The following is a 16,872-nucleotide window of genomic DNA, read 5'->3' on the forward strand; positions in this document are numbered from 1 at the left end:
CGGTTTTGACTGTGGAGATTTCCGGTCCCTAGTATATAGGAACTTCTGGTCCTGACTGGGGACTTCCGGTCCCTAGTATATAGAAACTTCCGGTCCTGATGAGAAGGGCACTTCTGGTCCTGATTGGAAGGGCATTTCCGGTCCCTAGTGTGTAGGAACTTCTGGTCTTGACTGTGGAGACCTCCAGTCCCTAGTATATAACAACTTCTGGTCTTGACTATGGGGACTTCCGGTCCCTAGTATACAAGAACTTCTGGTCTTGACTATGGAGACTTCCAGTCCCTAGTACACAAGAACTTCCGGTCTTGACTAGGGGCACTTCCTGTCCCTGTTCATGGACACTTCCTGTCACGGCTGTGATAGCACTTCCTGTCAGGCACCCTTGTCCCGCCCCCTTCGCCTTGGCTCGCTTCCTGTTTCCGGACACTTCCCGACCAGAAGCTGCAGGGGGACGCCCCACCCCCTTCCTGGGTGTGTTCTCCCCCCAATTTCCGGTTCCGCCCCCTCCAGGCAGCACACTGGCCTGCCTCGTGTCCCCTGTTGTGTCCGTGGTGGTCGTGGCCCTAGTGGACACCGCCATCACCTACTTCTAATCTGGAGGTTGCAGACGCTGCTTCCGGGCTGCGGGCCGGGATGCAGGTGGGAACTGCCCCCTCCCAGGGTGCCCGGGTGAGGGGGGGCGTGGGGCGAAGCCTCCCATGATCCCCCGCGGGGGCTGTAGCCTGTGCCTCCCCTCGCCCCCAGGCCCCGCCCCAGTGTGAGGCTGGATTCGAACCCGAGGCCTCTAGCAGCCAGCCGAAGCGGAAGCGTAAGAAGGAACCTGGGGGGGAGGGATGAATAAACTCAACATAAAGTACACATGCGCACTGTCAGGCCTGTCTGCCCCGCCCATCTTTCCATAGCGCATGCGCAGGCTCCGCCTCTTTGGAATCACTTCCCGCACATGCGCGTTGCGTGCGCCCAGGCAGCGTTTCCCTTCCCCTCTGGCGCCTACTCAGTGTGGAGACAGGCGCAGGGCGGGACAGGATGGTGATGGACAGCTAGAGTGTCCAGTCAGTCACTTGTGGGCGGGACTTCGGCTTGACAGTACATAAGACGGAGTAGGAGGAGGGGCCTGGAGGTAAATGACACCCTATGTGGCCATCTAATTGCAAGGGGCGTGGCCTGAAGTCGACAGGACACTTGATAATACAAGGGGGCGTGGCCTGAAGGTGACAGACAGGACACATGATTATACAACAAGGGGGCGTGGTCTGAAGGTGACAGAGAGGACAAATGTCCACACAACAGCCAGGGGGCGGGACCTGGAGGAGACAGACAGCCCCTGTGGCCTTTCAACAGCCATTGGAAGGGCCCTGGAGGTGACAAAGAGCCTCTATGGCCTTCCAACAGCCAGGAGGCGGGACCTGGAAGTGAAGGACAGTCCTTGAGCCCATACATTCACTAGTGGGCGGGACCTCTGGGTGATGGGCACCCACAGCGTTCATAGAGCTAGCCACGAAGAGGCGTGGCTTCACACATATCGACTCTCCAGCTATTGGCTTGGCAGGGGGCGGGAAACAGGGATGATGGACAGCATGCCCTGCCTTTCAATATCACCCAAGGAAGAGGCGGGACTGGACCCCCAGCTTCCCTGGGCGGGGCCAAAGGATGGAGAGACAGGCGTGTCAGCCAATCAGAGCAGGGGGCGTGGCTGGAGGAGTCCCCGGGGAAGCCAATGGGTCCCTCCCTCCAGAGAAGACCCGGATGCCGTGCAGGTGCAATGCATCCTAGGCCTAGGGAGACACAGACCTCCGATCTCGACTTATCCTACCGCCATAAGGAGCTATAGGCCCATCTGGGTCAATCCCTGGAGAGGTCATTGGGGTCCCCTGGGACAGGCACAGAAGGGGAAGAGGTCGCAGGCCTGGTCATCCACCCATCCATCCACGCAACCACTGCCTCCCCTTAGAGTGGTCCACCATCCAGGTACCCCACGTCTCCAATCCCGCTGGGCCAATCTGAATCCAAGTTCAGGTAGTTAGGGGCAGGACTGTCGTGTGAGGTCCAATCAGCAGCGAGTTGGATTTGTGGGAGGGCTAAAGGGCGTGTCTTACAGCTGGACCAATGACAAGTGAATTAGGAAAGTGAGGGCGGGGCTTTCATGGAATAGGCCAATCAGGTGTGAATCTAGGTGTTGGGATGTCCTGGAGGAGGGCGAGACCAAGCCTGTATCCTAGCAACCCACCGGAAATGGTCTGAAATGGAAGGCGGGAATAGTCCAATACCCTAGCAACCACCGGAAATGGCCTGAAATGGAAGGCGGGACTAGTCCAATACCCTAGCAACCACCAGAAATGACCTAAAATGGAAGGTGGGACCAGCCCTGTATTCTAGCAATGACCGGAAATGGTCTGAAATGGAAGGCGGGACCAGTCCTATACCCTAGCAATGACCAGAAGTGGCCTGAAATGGAAAGTGGGACTAGTCCTATACCTTAGCATCAACCGGAAATGACCTGAAATGGAAGGCAGGACCAGTGCCCGGCTTCTGACCCCGGTGACCCCTGACCCTGCCGTGCGGTGCGGTGCTCACGAGGTTTTATTGTGTGAGAAGTTAGAGGACATAGGCCCGGATGTGAGAGGGCCCCGGATGGGAGGCTGGGGAAAGGCCCCGGATGGGAGGCCCAAGGTGGAGGTCCAGGATGAGAGGCTCAGGATGTGAGAGTCCCCGGATGTGGGAATCCCTGGGTCTGAGAATCCCCAGATGTGAGACTCTCTGAATATGAAAATCCCCAGATGTAAGAGTTCCCCAGATGTGAGAATCCCCGCATGTGAGAGTCTCTGGATGTAAAAGTCCCTGGATGTGACAATCCCTGGATGTAGGAATCTCTAGATGTGGGAATCCCCGGATGTGAGAATCCCCGGCTGTGGGAATCCCCAGATGTGAGAATCCCTGGATGCGAGAATCCCCAGATGTGGGAATCCCCGGATGTGAGTTTCTGGATGTGAGATTTCCCCAGATGTGGGAATTCCCTGGTCTGAGAATCCCCGGATGTGGGAATCCCTGGATATGAGAATCCCCGGATGTGGGAATCTCTGGATGTGAGAATTTCTGGATGTGAGAATCCCCGGATGTGAGAATCTCTGGATGTGAGAGTCTGTATGTAGGAATCCCCGGATGTGAGAGTCTCTGGATATGAGAATCCCCGGATGTAAAAGTCCCCGGATGTGAGAGTCTCTGGTTGTGAGAATCCCCGGGTGTAAAAGTCCCCGGATGTGGGATTCCCCGGATGTGTAAATACATCCCCGGGAATCCCCGGATGTGTCACCAGAAGTGAGAATCCCCAGATGTGAGAATCCCCGGATGTAGGAATCCCTGGATGTGAGAATCCCCGGATGTAGGAATCCCTGGATGTGAGAGTCTGTATGTGGGAATCCCCGGATGTGGGAATCTCTGTATTTGAGTATACCTGGATGTTTAATACCCGGATGTGAGTCCCCGGATGTGAGAAGGCGCAGGCCAGGATCTGCCATAGCCCCAGGGAAGTTGGGGGTTGGGGGTCGGGTCTGGGTCAGAAGTCGGGGATCAGGTGGTCGCAGGCACAGAGCGGTCTGGGCGCGCAGCAGGGCTGCAGGCACGGGCTCCAGGTGTTGTGTGCAGGGGCGAGGGGCGGGGCCACGAGGGGGGCGGCGCGTGCGCAGCATCCGGGCCACCGCGGCCTCCACGCGTCTGCGCGTCGCCATCGGACCCTGCAGCGGGCAGGTCTCCCCCGGGTCCGCCGTCAGGTCAAAGAGCAGTGGCCGCAGGTGGCGGGTCATTCGCCGCCCCGAGTAGGCACAGGCAGGGAAACCGAGGCAGGTGCCCGAGCCCGGCGAGTCGAAGCGTGGAGTGGCGAAGTGCAGCTTCCACACCGTGCGGCCTGCGGGGGGTGGGGGGAGAAAGGAGTAACATCCAGGGCCTCACATCCGGGGATTCCCATCCGGGAATTCACATCCAGAACATCACATCCAGGGATTCACATCCGGGCATTCACATGCAAGACCTTACATCCGGGGATTCCCATCCAGGACTTCACATCTGGGTATTCACATCTGGGGATTCCCATCTCGGACCTCACATCCGGGAATTCACATCCGGGACCTCACATCCAGAACCTTACATCCGGGGCTTCACATCCGGGGATTCACATCTGGGGCTTCACATCCGGGGATTCACATCCGGGGCCCCACATCCGTGCATTCACATGTGGGACCTCACATCTGGGGACTCACATCCATGGCCTCACATCCAGGGATTCTCATCTGGGACCTCACATCCAGGGATTCCCATTTGGGACCTCACATCCGGGGCCTCACATCCGGGGATTCCCATCTCATGCCTTCCATCCAGGTCCTCACATCCCAGGATTCCCACATCCGGGGCCTCACATCCAGGGATTCTCATTCAGTACCTCACATCCGGGAATTCCCATCGGGGACTTCACATCCGGGACCTTACATCCGGGGATTCCCATCTCATGCCTTCCATCCAGGTCCTCACATCCCAGGATTCCCACATCCGGGGATTCCCACATCCAGGTCTCCCACCCCCAGGCCTTGCATCCGGGTCTCTGCACGCATGCATGCAGCTCCCTCCCCCGCCCCGGGGCCCAGCGGAGGTCAAGGCACTCACTTGGGTGGTTGAACCAGGGCACGGCGTGCAGCCGGGCCTCACAGTAGTGCAGCAGGAAGTCGTGGCCTGCGGCCTGCGCCATCCCCAGCAGCGCGGGCATCAGGTCCCGGCCTTCCACCTCCCTGCGGGACCTGGATGTGCAGGCTTCTGAGCGCTCAGAGACCCAGATGTGCAGGCCCGAGCCCCCAGAGACCCGGATGTGCAGGCCAGAGATCCCAGAGACCTGGATGTCAAGGCTTGAGACTTTAGAGACCCGGATGTGCAGGCTTCTGAGCCCTCAGAGACCTGGATCTGCAGGCTTCTGAGGCCTTCAAGACCCGGATGTCCAGGCTCCTGAACACTCAGAGACCCAGATGTGCAGGCTTCTGAGCGCTCAGAGGCCCAGATGTGCAGGCCAGAAATCCCAGAGACCCGGATGTCCAGGTTTCTGAGCCCCCAGAGACACGGATGTGCAGGCCTGAGATCCCAGAGACCCAGATGTGCAGGCTTCTGAGCCCTCAGGGACCCAGATGTGCAGGCCTGAGCCCTCAGAGACCCGGATGTCCAGGCCTGAGACCTGGGCCTAAGTACTCAGAGACCTGGATGTGCAGCCCTGATGCCTTAGAGACCCGGATATGAAGGCCTGAGTCCTCAGAGACCCAGATGTCTAGGCTTCTGAGTGCTCAGAGGCCCAGATTTGCAGGCCTGAGCCCTTAGTTACCCGGATGTAAAGGCTCCTGAGCCCCCAGAGACCCGGATGTGCAGGTCTGAGCCCTCAGAGACCCCGATGTGCAGGCTTCTGAGCAACCAGAGACCCGGATGTGCAGGCCTCAGCCTCCCCCGCTCGGGATCCCCGAGTCCCCGGATGACCCCCCTTCTCCTCCACCCCGTGGGGACGCAGGCCGGTGAACTCCTACCTGTCTGCCGGAACCCAGCCCCGGGCCAGGCGCACCACGGTGGGGAACAGGTCCATGAGGCTGGTGGGCTCAGGCACCAGGCGCCCTGCGGGCAGCGTCCCAGGCCAGCACACCAGCCCAGGGACCCGGACGCCGCCCTCCCAGCTGCCCATGCCTTTGCCACCTGCAAGGGGGGGCGAAGGGCAAAGGTCAAGGGGAGGGGTCGGGCCGCGTGGGAGGCCCCACCCACTCTGCCTCAGTTTTCCCCTAGCCTCGGTGCATGCTGTTGGAACCCCCGAGGCGGGCGCCCCAGCCCGGGCCTCCAGCGAGGCACTGTGGTCAGACGTGAAGTAGACGAGGGTACGGCGCCCCAGCCCCGCGCCGTCCAGCGCTGCCAGCAGTCGCCCTGCGGGGGGGGAAATGGGTCCGTGCCTCAGTTTACCCCCAGCATCCACCATGCCTCGGTTTGCCCCCAACATGCACCGTGCCTCAGTTTACCCAACATGCATTGTGACTCAGTTTACAAATTTCCATCGTGCTTCAGTTTATCCCCAATGCCCAGTGACTCAGTTTACCAAACAGGCACCGTGCCTCAGTTTACCCCCAACGCTCACCGGGCCTCAGTTTACCCAAATGCACCGTGCCTCAGTTTACCCCCAACATGCACTGTGCCTCAGTTTAACCCCAACATGCACTGTGCCTCAGTTTACCCAAATGCACTTTGCCTCAGTTTACCCAAGTGCACCGTGCCTCAGTTTACCCCTATATTTGGGCCTCAGTTTACCCAAGTGCACCGTGCCTAAGTTTACCCAAATGCACCGTGCCTCAGTTTACCCCAACCCGCTGACCCCGTCCCCGTGCCTCAGTTTACCCCATCCCGGTGCCTCAGTTTACTCAACCCACTCACCTCGTCCCCGTGCCTCAGTTTACCCAACATGCACCATGCCTCAGTTTGCCCAACATGCCCAGTGACTCAGTTTACCCAAATACACCGTGCCTCAGTTTACCCCAATACCCAGTGACTCAGTTTACCCAACATGCACCATGCCTCAGTTTGCCCAACATGCCCAGTGACTCAATTTACCCAAATACACCGTGCCTCAGTTTACCCCAATACCCAGTGACTCAGTTTACACAACATGCACCGTCCCTCAGTTTACCCCTATACGCGGGCCTCAGTTTACCCACATCCATCGTACCTCAGTTTACACAAATGCACCGTGCCTCAGTTCACCCTGAACATGCACCGAGCTTCAGTTTACCCAACATGCACCGTGCCTCAGTTTACCCAAGTGCACCTTGCCTCAGTTTACCCCCAACATGCCCAGTGACTCAGTTTACCCAAATGCACCGTGCCTCAGTTCACCCTGAACATGCACCGAGCTTCAGTTTACCCAAATGCACCGTGCCTCAGTTTACCCAAGTGCACCGTGCCTCAGTTTACCCCAATCCATTGACCCCGTTCCCATGCCTCAGTTTCCCCCATCCCGCTCACCCCATCTCTGTGCCTCAGTTTCCCCCAACCCACTCACCCCACCCCCGTGCCTCAGTTTCCCTATCCCGCTCACCCCGTCCCCGTGCCTCAGTCTCCCTATCCCGCTCACCCCACCCCCGTGCCTCAGTTTCCCCCATCCCAAGCACCATGCCTCAGTTCCTGCCGCCCCGCACTCACCCACCATCCAGTCGAGCTCCTCCACGTTGTCGCCGTAAGCGCCGTGCGCGCTGCGGCCCCGGAAGGCAGGTGAGGTGACCAGCGGGACGTGGACGTGGAAGAAGGAGACGAGAAGGAGGAAGGGGCTGGCCTGGTGCCTGCGGACCCACGTCAGACCCCGTCCCCCTCATCAATAACCTCACCAATAACCGACCTGATCAGGTATTGCCAATAATCGATCAGATGATCGATAATTGATCCTGATCTGATCAGATATTACCAATAATCAATCCTGATGTGATCGATAATACCAATAATCAATAGTGATCTGATCAAAAATACCAATAATCGATCGTGATCCGATCAGTTATTACCAATAATCGAACAGATCTGATCAGTTATTACCAATAATCAAACATCTGATCGATATGACCAATAATAGAACATGAGCTGATCAGATATTACTAATAATCGAACAGGATCTGATCAATAATACCAATATTCGATTGTGATGTGATCGATAATACCAATAATCGAACATCATCTGACCGATAATACCAATAATTGAACATGAGCTAATCAGTTATTACCAATAATCGAACATCATCTGATCAGTTATTACCAATAATCGATCATGATCTGATCAATACTACCAATAATCGATCATGGTCTGATCTGAGGTCTACCAGATGTCTCTACAGATCTACTAGATGGAACATCCGGGGACCTGAGGTCTACCAGATGTCTATAGAGATCTACTGGATGTACTTCCGGGGATCTGAGGTCTACCAGAGGATTTGAGGTTGACAGTTGACTATAGAGATCTACTGGATATACATCTGGGCACCTGAGGTCTACCAGTTGACTATAGAGATCTAGTAGATGTACATCTGGGGATCTGAGGTCTACCAGATGTCTATAGAGATCTACTGATGGAACATCCAGGAATTTGAGATTGACCAGTTGACTATAGAGATCTACTGGATGTACATCCGGGGATCTAAGGTCTACCAGTTGACTATAGAGATCTAGTAGATGGCATCTGTCCCCCTCCCCAACACCAGGCTGACCTGTGCATGAAGGCCTCAGCCTCCCGCAAGAAGAGCCCCGCGCTGGCCTCAAACCTCAGAGGCTGCTGGACGACCTGGTGATCCCTCATCAGGAAGCAGTCGGCATGGACGATGAAGACACCCAGGAGGCGGGAGGTGCAGGCCAGGAGCAAGGCCCCACATACAGGGCCCAGCACCCAGGGCACCCAGTGCAGGCCCAGCAGGCCCGTGAGCTTCCCAGAGTCCAGGCAGAGCCGGGAAAGCAGCAGCAGCTGCGCCCCCAGGTCCAGGGGCCCTTGCAGATGCGCTCGCTTCTCCAAGGGCTCCGCTTGCAAGCAGTCCCCCATCAGGGTGAAGAGGACCCCGAAGAAGGAGTCAAACCCGTGGTTCAGGGGGTGTTGGCAGTGGTCAGTGGGGGACTCACAGTTGAGGCCCAGGTGCCATTTGCCTGGAGGGGAAGAGACGGATGGACGAGTGAATGGATAGGTGGATGGGTGCATGGATGGGTGGATGGATGGGTGGGTGGATGGTTGGGTGGGTGGATGGATGGATGGATGGATGGATGGGTGGGTGGATGGATGGATGGATGAATAGGGGAATGGGTGGATGGATGGATGGATGCACAGTGGATGGATGGATGGGTGGATGGGTGGATGGATGGATGGATGGGTGGGTGGGTGGATGGATGGATGGGTGGATGGATGGGTGGGTGGGTGGATGGATGGATGGGTAGGTGGATGGATGGATGGATGGATGGATGAATAGGTGGATGGGTGGATGGATGGATGGATGAGTGGATGGATGGATGGATGGGTGGATGGATGGATGGATGGATGGATGGGTGGATGGGTGGATGGATGGATGGATGGATGGATGGGTGGATGGATAGATGGATGGGTGGATGGATGGGGGATGGGTGGATGGATGGATTGGTGGATGGATGACTTCTCTCTTACCTATGAGGCCGGTGGCGTATCCCTGCTCCTGCAGGATCTTGGCGAAGGTGATCTCGGAGGTGGGCAGCCCGCCCGACACGGCTGCCCACTGCAGCACGCGCGCCCCGGTGGTGGTCACCATGCCTTTCAAGAGAGAGGAGAAGGACCCTAGGTCAGTGATGATGGCGTCCCGGGTCAGGAGGGGGCATCTAACACCTTCAGGGGGAAGGCCTGCTGTGTCTGGGATAGCCTGGGACCTGCCCACCCGGGTGGAAAGGACCCCAGCCCTGGGAGCCCCCGGGGGAAACCAATATGGCATCACTTCCGGTTTCCTGGCGTTTCAGGGGGGAAGTCCCAGAGTCTCAGGAATTTGAACCTGAGATCCTCAGAGTAATCCTCCCCTCCCTCTAGTGGACCTCAGTGCCCTAGATGTTGAGCCTCAGTTCCCTGGTTGTTGGACCTCAGGTCCCCGGATGTTTGATGTTAGTATCCCGGATGTTGGCCCTCAGATCCCCGGATGATGGAGTTCAGTGCCCTGTATGGTGGATATCAGGACCCCAGATGTTGGACTTCAGTTACCCGGATGTTGTAGCTCAGTTCCCTGGATGTTGGGTCTTACAACCCCGGATATTGTAGCTTAGATTCGGGTATGTTGGCCCTCAAATCCCCAGATGTTGGAGCTCTGTTCCCCGGATGTTGGGGCTCAGGTTCCCGGATGTTGGATCTTAGTATCCCGGATGGTGGATGTCAGGTCCTCGGATCTTGGAGTTCAGTTCCCAGAATGTTAGGCCTCAGATCCCCGGATGTTGGATCTTAGTACAATGGATGTTAGAGATAAGGTCCCCGGATATTAGAGTTCAGTGCCCCGGATGTTTGTGCTCAGATCCCCGGATGTTGGATCTTAGTAACCCGGATGTCAGAGATGAAGTCCCTGGATGTTAGAGCTCAGTGCCCCGGATGTTGGTGCTCAGTTCCCCGGATGTTGGGCTTTAGATCCCCGGATGTTGGGTCTCAGATCCCCAGATGTTGAATATCAGGTCCACGGATGTTGGATCTTAGTATCCCGGATGTTGGCTCTCAGATCCCCGGATGTCCTGCCCCCACCTCCCCCCCACCGCTCCCTCCGTTCCCCAGATGTCCCACCCCCCCATACCAACCCAGGCGCACAGGGTAGCGTCCCGTCAGGAAGGCCGCACGGCTCAGGCTGCAGACGGACGCTGCCGCCATGTGCTGGGTCAGCCGCACGCCGTCCCGGGCCAGGCCATCCAGGTGCGGGGTGCTGTGGGGGGAGAGGGAAACTGAGTCACAGCCAAGAACATATGGGGACCTGGGGTCTAACATCCGGGGATCTAATGCCCAACATCCCAGGAGCTGAACTCCAACATCCGGGGCCCTGAGATCCCACATCCGGGGATCTAAGATCCAAAATCCGGGGACCTGAGATCCCACATCTGGGATACTAAGATCCAACCTCTGGGGACCTGAGGTCCAACATCCGGGGATCTAAGATCCAACATCTGGGGCCCTGAGATCCCACATCCAGGGTACTAAGATTCTATATCTGTGGACTGGGCTCCTACATCCGGGGATCTAAGGCCCAACATCCGGGGACCTGAGGGCCTACATCCGGGCAACTAAGATCCAACCTCTGGGACCTGAGCTCAAACATCCGGGTACCTGGTCTCCAACATCTGGGACACTAAGATCCAACATCCAGGGATCTGATATCCAACATCCGGAGGCCTGATCTCTAACATCTGGGGTACTAACATCTAACATCCGGGAACCTGATTTCCCACATCTGGGGTATACTAAGATTTAACATCTGAGGACCTGATCTCCAACATCCGGGGCACTAACATCCCACATCTGGGGATCTGATATCCAACATCCGGGGACCTGATCTTCAACATCCAGGGAACTGAGATCTAACATCCTGGGAATTGAACTCCAACATCCGGGGACCTAACATCCAACATCCGGGGACCTGGGGTCCACAAGATGTCTATACAGTTCTCCTGGTGGATCATCCGGGGAACTGAGCTCTAACATCCGGGGTACTAACATGTAACATCCGGGGACCTGATATCCAACATCCGGGGCAGTAAGATTCAACATCCGGGGACCTGATCTCCAACATCGGGGACCTGATCTCCAACATCCGGAGCACTAACATCTAACATCCGGGAACCTGATTTCCCACATCCGGGGCATTAAGATCTAACATCCGTGGACCTGTCCTCCAACATCCAGGGCACTAACATCCCACATCCGAGGATCTGATATCCAACATCCGGGGTACTAACATCTAACATCCGGGGACCTGATATCCAACATTCAGGACACTAAGATTTAACATCCAGGCACCTGGGCTCCTACATCCGGAGGAATAAGATCCAACATCCGGGGCACTGAGCTACAACATCCAGGGTACTAATATCTAACATCCGGGGACCTGAGCTCCCACATTCGGGGCACTAACCTCCAACATCTGGGGACCTGAGCTCCTACATCCGGGGCACTGAAGTCCAATATCTGGGGACATGATCTCCCACATCCGGGGGTACTAAGATTTAACATCCAGGGACCTGATATCCAACATCCGGGGCACTAACATCCAACATCCGGGGACCTAGTCTCCAACATCCCGGGTACTAACATCCAACATCCAGGGAACTGAAGTCCAACATCCAGGAACCTGATTTCCCACATCCGGGGTATTAAGATTTAACATCCGGGGACCTGATATCCAACATCCGGGGCACTAAGATCCAACATCCAGGGATTTGGTATCCAACGTCCACGATACTAACATCCAACATCCGAGGAACTGAGTTACTAGATGTCTATACAGTTCTCCTGGTGGAACATCCAGGGATCTGAGCTCCCACATCCGGGTAACTAAGGCCCTACATCCGGGCCTCCCCCTCTGCTCACCGCAGGCTGCGGTTCCCGAAGCTGCCCAGGTCGCCCAGGCCCAGGTCGTCGGCCAAGAGCAGCAGGAAGTTGGGGCGTGAGGGGGCAGGGCCTGCGCAGGGGCCAGGGGGGAGGAGGAGGAGGAGAAGGAGGAAGACGAGGGGTGGGGCTGTGCAGCTGCTGTGCGACCTGAGGAGGAGAGAGAGGATGGGTGGATGGATGGGTGGATGGATGGATGGATGGATAGGTGGATGGGTGGATGGATGGATGGATGGGTGAATGGATGGGTGGATGGATGGATGGTTGGATGGATGAGTGGATGGGTGGATGGGTGGATGGGTGGATGGATGAATGGGTGGGTGGGTGGATGGATGGATGGATGGATGGGTGGATGGATGGGTGGATGGTTGGATGGATGGATGGGTGGATGGATGGATGGGTGGGTGGGTGGATGGATGGATGGATGGGTGGATGGATGGGTGGATGGATGGATGGGTGGGTGGGTGGATGGATGGATGGATGGGTGGATGGATGGGTGGATGGGTGGATGGATGGATGGATGGGTGAATGGATGGGTGGATGGATGGATGGTTGGATGGATGAGTGGATGGGTGGATGGGTGGATGGGTGGATGGATGAATGGGTGGGTGGGTGGATGGATGGATGGATGGATGGGTGGATGGATGGGTGGATGGTTGGATGGATGGATGGGTGGGTGGGTGGATGGATGGATGGATGGGTGGATGGATGGGTGGGTGGGTGTATGGATGGATGGATGGGTGGATGGATGGGTGGGTGGATGGATGAATGGATGGATGGGTGGATGGATGGATGGGTGGGTGGATGGATGGATGGGTGGAGGGATGGGTGGATGGATGGATGGGTGGATGGGAGGAGGGATGGGAGGACTCCCCCTCCCTCCAGGCCCTCTCCTGACCAACATGGTGCCCAGGATCGCGTCCTTCCCATGATGCTCCCCGTTTCCTGGAAGAGAAGGCCGGAAGCAGGAAGTGGGGAAGAGCTGAGGAACATCCGGCCACCCCAGGGCCAGGCTGCTGTTGCCCCCACCAGTACATCAGCCCCTCACCTTGTCTTTCCAGGCTTGTGGTGGGCCTCTGAAGCCCCCACCCCGGGGCATGGTGGGACATCCGGGGGGGGCTCCAAAAAGCAATCGAAGCCCCCCAAACCCGGGTCCCCACACCTCTCCCCGTGTTCCCCAGAGGACGAACTCACATCTACAGTTCTCTGCCATCAGCGCCTGGGCCTGTTGCTCTCCCTGCCAGCCAGGAAGCTCGCAGGGCTCAAATGTCCACGTCACTCCAGCAGCCAGAACTCCACAAACCCCCTCCAAAATAAAAGTCCCCTTGTTCCTTGGAAAGGAACAGGATGTGGTGCTGAAGGGGTAGGCAGGGAAGGAAGGGAAAAGCCCGGAGTTGCTGGGCTGGGCGCCAAGAAATTGCCAGGCCTGGCAGAGGCAGGAGGAAGGGGAGGAGGGAAACCTCGAGAACTACATGGAGGGCTGCAATAAGAGTCAGGACCATCAGGGAGCGTGGCCTGTGCCCAGGGGGCGTGGCCTGTGCTCAGTGGGGCGTGGCCAGAGCTCAGGAGGGCGTGGCCTGGGCTGGGGAGGAAGTGAGGGACTCAGGAGGGCTTGGCCTGCGCTGGGGGGCGGAAGTGAGGAAGAATTCCATCCAGAAGCAGCATGGCTGCTTTATTGCCTCCGAGTCTGGGAAAGGACCCCAACGGCCAAAGCGCAGCTGGAGCCAAGGTGTGGAGTGCCCGCTCCGCCACATCCGGGTTCCACCTCTCACATCTGGGTCTCAACCCCTCACATCTGGGTCCCAACCCTCACATCCGGGTCCAAACCCCTCACATCCGGGTCCTGGCGCCTGCCAGTGGACCTGGAGTTAAGTGACATCCTGGTACTCGCCTCCACATCTGGGTTCCCGGACCTGGAGATCCCTAACATCCGGGTACCCACCCCACATACGGGTTCACAGACCTGGAGGTCCCTAACATCTGGGTACTCACCCCACATCCAGGTTCATGGACCTGGAGGTCCCTAACATCTGGGTACTCACCCCACATCCAGGTTCATGGACCTGGAGGACCCTAACATCCGAGTACCCAGCCCACATCCGGGTTCACGGACCTGGAGGTCCCTAACATCCAGGTAGTTCCCATTCCACATCTTGGTCCTGGACCCTCAGTGGATGTGGAGGGACCTGACATCCGGGATCCTCACGCCACATCCGGGTCCTAGACCCTGTCAGTGAAAGGAGAGGAGTGTGACATCCGAGACTCCACACGCCACAGCCAGGCCTGTGGATGTGATATCCGGGTCCTGCCCAGCACATGTCCAGGTCCCTGCCACAGTCCACATCCGGGTTAATGGACATGGACTTACATAACATCCGGTTCCCCACGCAACATCCGGGTCCTGGCCCCTCAGTGGACCTGGAGATAGGTGACATCCGGGTCCCCCAGTCCACATCTGGGTCCTGGCCCCTCAGTGGACCTGGAGATAAGTGACATCTGGGTCCCTGACGCCACATCCGGGTGAGTGGACACGGAGGAATGTGACATCCGGGTCCCCCAGTCCACATCCGGGTCCTGGCCCTTCAGTGGACCTGGAGATAAGTGACATCCGGGTTCCCCAGGCCATATCTGGGTCAGTGGACACGAATGAGGGTGACATGCGGGTCCCTCCCAGTCCACATCCGTGTACTGGCCCCTCAGTGGACATGAAGGAAGGTGACATCCGGGTCCCTCCTAGTCCACATCCGGGTCCTGATCCATCAGTGCATCTGGCGGAAAGTGACATCCGGTTCCTCCATGCCACATCTGGGTCAGTGGACATGGAAGAAAGTGACATCCGGGTCCCTTCTATTCCACATCCGGGTCCTGGCCCCTCAGTGGACCGGGAGATAGGTGACATCCGGGTTTCTCCCAGTCCACATCTGGGTCCTGGCCCCTCAGTGGACCCAGAGATAGGTGACATCTGGGTCTTTCCCAGTCCACATCCGGGTCCTAGCCTCTCCGTGGCCTCTGGTCGGACCGCAGCTTCTGTACAGCACACGCAGGTTTGGAGTCCCACATCCCGGCATCTTCCGGCTGGGGCCCAGGAGTCTTGCTGGAGCCAGACATCCGGGTCTCAAGTGCTTTCCCTGCAACCGAACCCAGCGGCCGAAAGGCAGGAATGAAGCCCCACATCCGGGTCTTCTTGGTCTGTTGTCTGGCAACCGAAGGCACAGGCCTAGACGCTGTGGTGCAGCCCAACGTCCTGGTATCTTCACTTGGTTGCCCGGCAACCGAACGCCGCGGCCTAGTGGTGGGAATGAAGCCCTACATCCGGGTCTCCTCAGTCCGTTGCCCTGCCATGGCACCCAGCGGCCTAGTGGCGGGAATGAAGCTGAACATCCGGGTCTCCGGCGCACGGGGGTCGTGTCCGGGCGGCGCCCTGGGGTGGGCATGGCAGACGTAGGCGGCGCACACCTCCAGGCTGCCGTCGGTGCTCAATGTGAAGCGGCCATGACTCGGCGGCCCATGCAGCACCAGCCCGCCGGGCAGGCGCCAGGACACCGGAAGCATGGAGGTGGGGCAGCGCAGCCGGAAGCTGCCGCCCAGCGCCACACGCAGCGCTGCCCCCGACGCTGCCCCAGGGGGCGGAGTCAGCGCCCAAGATAGCGGGGCAGGCGCATGATGGGGCGGAGCTGGCGCAACAGGGGCGGAGTCAATGCCTCAGAGGGTGCAGTCAGCGCCCAAGATGGCGGCGCAGGCGGGCCAGGGGGCGGAGCTGCCTCATAGGGCGGAGCCAGCGCACCAGGGGGCGGAGCCAGCGCCCAAGATGGCAGGGCAGGAGTGTGACTGGGCGGAGCTGGCGCACCAGGGGGCGGAGTCAATGCCTCAGTGGGCGGAGCCGACGCCACAGGGGGCAGAGCCCGCGCCCACCATGGCGGCAGCCACACCCACATCTGGGCATCACCCGCTGGGTTGCACGCCACACATGCCACGGCGTAGCTGCCACCGCTACGCAGCGCAAGCACATCCGGGATTTTCAACGTCCCATGCGCATCCACGCTGATCCCTCCCCCCCATGCGACTGCGATACGGGACTGGAAGTACCAGCCCGCCCGAAGTTCCCACAGCAGGCGGGGCTCGGGGACGCCATCTGCCTGGCAGCGCACACGCAGACGCACCACGGGGGAGACCCGGATGTCGTCGTTCACGTCGTCATGGACATCAGGCATGACCCGGATGCACAGCGCCCACAGCTGCACGTGTAGGCGCACGGTGGCGCGCCAGCCCCGCTCCGCCATGCACGTGTACGTGCCTGCGTCGGCCCGCCGTGCCCCCCGCAGGCGCAGACGCCCGTCCGGCAGCACCCGGAAGTGGGCGTCCTCCGGGCCGGAAGTGAAGGCCACGGGCTGCGAGGCCGGCGTCAGCCAGGTCACTGCGCGCGACCCCTGGGTCACGGGGGCACGTGAAGGTCACGGGGGTGCTGTAGGGGACGGAGAGCTCGGGGGGGTAGTGGGGCGGAAGCGGAAGTGGGAGATGAAGAGGAAGCAGGAAGTGAAGCAGGAAGTGAAGGGGAAGCCGGAAGTGAAGAAGGAAACGAAGGGGAAGCAGGAAGTGAAGAGGAACCAGGAAGTGAAGAGGAAGAGGAAATAGGAAATGAAGAGGAAGAAGGAAGAGACTGAGAGGAAGAGGAAGAAGAGGAAGAAGGAAAGGAAGAGGAAGAAGAGGAAACATTAGAGGAAGCAGGAAGAGATGGAGAAGAGGAAGAAGGAAAA

General features: G+C 58.4%; 1 pseudogene; it reads right to left on the reverse strand.

Annotated features, from left to right (window-relative positions):
- Nucleotides 1-563: 563 nt before the first annotated feature.
- On the reverse strand, nt 564-13,331 carry LOC122124527 (annotated as a pseudogene).
- Between the last annotated feature and the right edge of the window lie 3,541 nt (nt 13,332-16,872).

The sequence above is a fragment of the Dipodomys spectabilis genome, unplaced genomic scaffold, assembly GCF_019054845.1.
Source record: "Dipodomys spectabilis isolate Male_0828 unplaced genomic scaffold, ASM1905484v1 ptg000239l, whole genome shotgun sequence".
Lineage (NCBI taxonomy): Eukaryota > Metazoa > Chordata > Mammalia > Rodentia > Heteromyidae > Dipodomys > Dipodomys spectabilis.